Source organism: Mesitornis unicolor, unplaced genomic scaffold (genome assembly GCF_000695765.1).
Source record: "Mesitornis unicolor isolate BGI_N332 unplaced genomic scaffold, ASM69576v1 scaffold12845, whole genome shotgun sequence".
In the NCBI taxonomy this organism is placed as follows: domain Eukaryota; kingdom Metazoa; phylum Chordata; class Aves; order Mesitornithiformes; family Mesitornithidae; genus Mesitornis; species Mesitornis unicolor.
In genome coordinates this window covers 36,218-43,076 of record NW_010186247.1, presented here as the reverse complement: position 1 = coordinate 43,076, position 6,859 = coordinate 36,218, and positions in this window count along the sequence as shown.

The window sequence follows — 6,859 nt, the reverse complement described above, 5'->3', positions numbered from 1 at the left end:
CTTAAATTGTATTTCTGCACCTTCTTTTTTCTGAATTGAACCTACAGCTTTGGTTACACTACTTGTTCGTCACATAACGGCTGTAGATACACATATGGTCTATCTGAAAGTATACATAACTTAAGTTTAAATATAAAGTAAATTGAAAATGAAACTTTTGAATAGAATCCTTATATCTACTTCTAAAATATGATTTAACTTTTCAAATTTTGACTTGATAGTCAAGAAATCTCAAATTCTCTAAATAAATACCACATTTTTCTTATGTTTGTTAATATCTATATAACAGGCAAAATCAATTTCCAACTACCTTTAAGCAGGAATATATACGGTATTTTCATATCTGAAAATATTCTATTAGTCATTTGTGTATAATGTAATTATTTTCCCAACCTTAATGGAGTTTGAAATAACTGTTAATATGTTTTGCTACAACACAAGCCCTGGAACAATGACTAACCAGGAATTCAACATGATAGCTTTAAACAAAGCCATCTAAATCATAAATCATGCATTGTCTGTTAAGAGGATTGGAAGCAAGCATTGTCAGGCCACCCTAAAAATAGAAAGAAAATAGTCCTTCACAGGTAGTCTATCTGGGAGATGTATTCACATCTGTTACCATCAACTACTGCATGGAATGCATTAGGAGGAAGAAATAAAGTACTTATCTTACTTTGAAAGCTCTGTAAAGATGAGCCATTATAACATCCATATTAAAGTCACCTGACTTCTAGGATAAAAGTCTGTATCAAGGGAGAGCACGTCCAGATTTAACAAATTTGGATTCCCATTTCATTGATATTCCTGCAATAGCAGGCTACACTAGCTGTTCTTTTTTTGACTTTATGGATTTGCTTATTATAATTTAAAAACATATAACATACAGACATAAAGCTTAGAAGAGCCTTCAATGATCAAATTTCCAATTGTGATTGTCTGTATTGACATTCAGAAATTCTTACCATGGATTTGAAAGACCTGTCAATACTGAAATCCAATAGTGCTATGACACAGATACCACATTTTGCAATTTTGCTCAGTTAAGGATAATCTTAATATTATTTCGCTCCAAATTAATGGTTGTACAACTTCAGTCGAAAGAACTGCTATTGGGATAGATGTGTGTTTTGCAGTTTCTACATTCTTAACATTGTTATAAAAGCAAAATTCAAGAAAGGAATGAGAAAGCTTTCCTGTTCCCCAGCAAAGGTCTATGCGTTCAGTCAGTGCTAACCTTTGCTCCAGGAAGTGCCGCAGCTGGTTAGAATCAATGCAAACAGGCTTGGAAACTGCAAGCCAGGGCATATAACTGTCGGTGAGCACTATAAAAAGCAGTGCTGCAGGCACTGAGTGAGAAAGAGTGATGTTTGGTGTGAGATTCTCCAGAGAGGAACAGCTCTCTGTTACAGAGCATCAGATGAAGGTTTGGAGGAGTTCAACATATTCATTTGCAGGCAAGATTCTAGTATGGTTTCCAATAGAGTAAAATGAACAGAAAGTCCCAAGGTATTCCTTGAAAGGCTTGAAGGCTTTGAAAAATGTAGGGGTGAGGTGGGGAGGTCAGGTCATATTTTAGTCTGTTGAAAGAATAACGTTGTTTTGCATGTTTCCCTTGTTTCTGTATACCTAAAAACAAGTCTTGGTTCATCAGAAAAGTCATCTTTGCTCAAAGGCAACTGGTATTAAAAACTGGAAATCTTTAGCAAAGACTGACAAAGTATCAGTCAGTACAGTTAAATAGATATCAATAGAGAGAACATAAAGTACAATCTAATAAAAAAAATATCACTGGTCCTGAAAATTAGACATAGATCATTTTATCCCAATAACCAAGCACAGATTCAGAAGTGATTGAGATAATAATAATAATTGGTTTTTTACAACTCATTTTTATTTTTCATACTAAAGCACTCTTGAGAAAAAGAGTACATCTAAAATATTTCTAAAACATAAAACAAAGTAGGTATGTGCATGTCTCAAGAAAAAAGATGACAACCAAAAAATTAAGATTATGACACCTGTATTCTTATTTTAGCCATCTGCACACTTTTCTCAGGACTACTTCCTAAAGGAAGCTTTAGATAGATATACTTACTTCCACTTTTATGGAGCTCACACTCTTCAGGAAAATACTTGTCAGAGATCAAAAACTTATTACATCACAGATGAGTATCCACACTGAAATACCATGGCTAATTTTTATAAACTTACATAGCATCATCACTTGAACACAATCCGTGTTTTAAATATTTTCCATTTTCACTCTGAACCACACTTCATCTAGGTAAAGTTTGCATTTCTTTTAGCCATATGAAGGCCTTCAGAAAAAAGTGTTGAACTGTATTTATTCTAAATGGGGGAAAAAAAAACCACCCAAATTTATAACAACTAGTACAACAGGGGTTTTTTTTAAAGGAAGATTTACTTATCAGTAAAGTTATTATAAATTATTTTTATGATCTAAAAGTAATGTCTTGCAAAAAAAGGATTTTATCTTAACACTCAATAAGGATGCCAACAAACTCTGTCAGTGGATATTTAGCAGATTACTCCAGCTACTTACTTCTTTATCAGTCAGTGAAGGAGGTAGACAAATAAAAAGGCGAAGAAATGTTATGGAGAAAAAGTAGGATCACTTAAAGTATATTTGTTAATACAGTTTCTTGAGATCTCCATTTCTCCATAATTCTTAAATAACTGATATTCTTTTGGATGTAAGATGCATAATTAATTATACGCACATCAATGACATTTCAACGATGAAATAATAATGTAATCTTCTGATTTCACTCATTTTGTAATTTACAAAACTAGATCTGTTTTATTTTTTCAAAGAAGCATGAATATTCCTTAACACTTTTTTTTTTAAAATTTTGTTAAAAATTAATTGCTTTGATGCTTGAAAATGAGATCAAGTATGACAGCAAAAGCTCTAGTCCACATGACCAGGTGAGTGCAGTGATTAGACAGCAACGTTAAGCAGAACTCAAACCCCAGACTGTATTAAGTGGTTTAACTGCAGAATATGACATTGTTGGTACGTGTATGCAAGAAAAGGAAGAAAAAAACAACAAACCAAACATCAACTATGTATATTGACATCAGGATGAAGTGCATGGTCCAGACTCTATTCTTTTTCTGTCAGATACATGCAAGACTATCAGGAAAGATGTTCTTATATGAAAGAGCCCAGTAGAAGAATAGAGAGGAAAAAGATCAGAAGCACAAAGAACATGAATTCTACCTTCACTACAGTATTGACACCTCTCTCTTCGCATGGTTCACAGAAAAAAGAACCCCCAGGAAAATGCTGCTTTTCTGTGGAATACACCAATCTATCCTGAACTGTGATTACTCCTTCAAAATTAACAACACTAATTCTCTTTCTTGGCCTCCTGGAACATGCTACAGATCCATCAAGGAGCGGACCAGGACATCTCTATACATTTCTCTTCACACACACTAACGGCTTTGAAACTGTTGGCTTAGATCTTCAGTGGTTCAGCTGTACTTAATGGTATAAAACAGAGGTGGAAAATTAAACTGAAAGGACCTTCTTGGTTCATGAAATAGATCTATCCCTTAGCAGTAGGACAATGCTCATGTTATCAACAGAAAGCCCCAAGAAAGTAATTCATTTTTCCTGAGCTGAGAAGTAACAGTTTTCTTGAATCAGCTAAGATATTTACAACATTGAAGCGATTGAAAAAGAGTCCCATTGGTTAGGTAAGACTTGAGAATACAAAGCATTTGCAGTGTATATCACTGAACTGGAGGTTTATTAAGCCAGTCTCTAATTAACGTAACTATCTCAGCGGAAAATCACTCCTTCTTCTTATAGTACCAAATCAGTTATTTATCACAGTACCACTGAATAACTCCTATGAACAAGGAATACAAACATTTTCTTCCTATAGTCTTCCTCACCACAAAATATCTCTTTCCTCTCATCCCTCAAAAAAACCCAAACACGAAAAAGACACCATAAATTCCTCCTGTTTCCCTATGCTTTCTTAATGTATTTCACTAAATTTTGTGCAAGAAATCAATAAAGAAACAGCCTGACAGCGGGAAACCCTGAGCAAGTTCTGAAGATCTTTAGCTACAAGTGTAGCTAAATTTCCAATTCTAAATACTCCTAGATGAGCACTTTGGGATTAACACTGAAATAAAATTGAAAAGCTTAGTAAGAAAAGGGTAATGGAATTTTAACAGCTTTTGTCATGTTAGCATATAGATGTTCAAACTTGTTGCATCTAATGAGAGAGAGTTTGTGCGCTCAGGACCAGACCCTGTACTCTTGGCTTGGCTGGAAGACAACCAGCACACATCATCCTGAAACTCAACAGATCTCTCCGGCTCATGCACCTTGATTATATACAGCTGCAGAGTAACAAAATATTGGACACAAACTAGTTCAGAGCATTCCACAAGTGAAGACCCTGATGATGCCTCAGGATATGGTAGTTTTTGAATTCAGACAATTTAAGCTTTTCAGAGAGCTATAAGTTCTGAACATTTCTACCTTGTATTTTTACCTCTTAACAGTTTGTTACTGGAAAAAAAACAATAATAATTATACAGTGTAAAGACTTACTATAAGAAGGCTTACAAGTAAGATGAAGGAAGATGCTAGGCTACTTATCCACAAATCATTAACTTCTATGGTTATTTAAGTGAAGAGCTATATAAAGTATTTCACAAGGAAATAAAACATAGTTAGCCATAAGAATTTTGTCTGTGGAGTCAAGTGAACAAGAAGAACAATTTGCTACGGAAAGCTGTCATAGAACACTGGAATTTCTGAGGGTATGGTTAGCTCTTACTACCTTCTTCTCCTGTAATCCTTGAAGTTAACAGTAGACAGACCACAGCTTTAATTTAGAAAACATTTGACAGACAAATTAAACCAGAGCTAACTACCGCCTTGATAATAAAAATACTACTTACTCAGCTTATGAATGTCATAATACTAATAATTACATGTGTTTCTTTATCATACTGAAAATATCTGACTGCATTTCCTCCAGCCCATTTGCACCATATCCTAATTGTACTGCAGAAGAAAACTGAATGCATACATGAAACAGGCAAGAAAACACTAAAAATAAATAAAAGTCAATTTAAAGAAAAAATGTTTAATTAACTTGATTCCATGCTTTCTAATCCAGCGACAAAACTACAGTGCCTCCCCCTACCCTTGATTCTTCTATAATCTAAAACCTATTTCTCTAAAAACTGTAACAGTAGTTTGTAAATTGTTGTATCTGGAATGGCAATGCTGTAATGCCTTGAAGTTTATGCATTTTGCTGACTACATCCTCTTTCAGAACAGTTTCCTTTATAAAAATGACTGACCATTCAAAAGTACAGTGTTTATCACCAGATTAGTTCTGGACAGACCTCTTTGCGTTTCCTTTCTCTTCTCATTCACACGCACATTTATCACCTTGCAACATCAAACAAAAGTAAAAGTATTACTTTTAAGAACCTTTTCAAGTCATTTGTAAAACTGCACAAAGCTTCAAACAGACAGTTCTTCCTAGCCTACTTTGATACATAGAACAAGCCAGACAGATGTAAGTGTTTTAGCTACACAGAAAGAAAAGTTAGTGAAATTTCCTGAATGCAAATGGGGGCTAATTCTTGTTTTAAATCTCAAAACAGAGAGGAGACAAAGTAGAAATATCTACAGACAACATTCATCTAAGGACAAACAAGAAATGTTTCACTTTAACATACAAGACAATTTAGTATTTCAAAATCTGTAAGTACTAAGGGGACAACAAAAGAAATTTAGCTCAGCTGAATTCAGTGGAAGGTTTGCCATTGATTTTTCAATAGAAAAAACCCAAACTACTTAAACGATAGATGACAAAAGTTCAAACTTCAATATTTTATATTTTTAGCCTCTTTAAAGTACTTTCTTCCTAACAGGAATTCATTTTTTCATCTACAAAAGCTTTTGTTCCAAGGCAGCAACATTAGAACTAAGCAAGATATAGGGACCTATTGCGGTTAAAAGCATTCTTCAGCTCTGAGATCCGCCGAGGAGCTTGCTATCACGGCTAGCAAACTTTCAGAAGGGCTTTTTAGGCAGAGGAAGGAGGGAAGGGAAAAACCCACCACGCCAAAAACCCCAACTAAGCTCCTATCTGCAACCACTTCTTCCTTCAACCTGTTACGATTCCGAACAAGGGAAAAGAAGGCAGGTTTCCGCGACGAAACCAGAGCCGCCCACACTGCCGTCGTTCCCACTTCTCTCAGGGCCGGGAGAGGGGCGCCCGCGACGGCCTTGCGGGGGAAAGGTGGGCGGCCGGCAGTGCTAGAGCTGGGGCTGCCCTCACAGCTGGTCCGGGTCCTTCCCACCCTCCCGATTTCAGAGGGTACTAGAAGCGGGGTTGGTACCTGAGGTATTTCGGCTCGACGTGCACGGACGTGGCCGCAGCCATTTGAACTGAGGGGAGGTGGCTGAGGCGACGCGACCCTCCTTGTCCACGGCCGACGCCCTCAGACAAACCGAGCACCGTTTACCTCCATTACCGGCTCTCCTCCGCCCGCCGCCGGCCAACGGAGCCTTTGAACAACCCGGTCCCGCCGCTGCCTCAGCGAACTGCCCTTCACAAGCGCCTCAGCTGAGCGCAGCCCAGGCCGAGGGAAAGGGGCGCAGCCACAGCCTCTTCCTCGCCGCCCGCCGGGGCCTCGCGCTCCTGACTGAATTTCCCGCTAAATGCGGTGGCAGGCGCGTGCTCGATCGGTAGGCCGCCTTCTCCCTCGGCGCTCGGCAGGGCCGCTCCGCTCCGCTCGCCGGGGCCTTTTCACCCCGCGGATCCCAGCTCTCTGGCTTTTCTCCCCC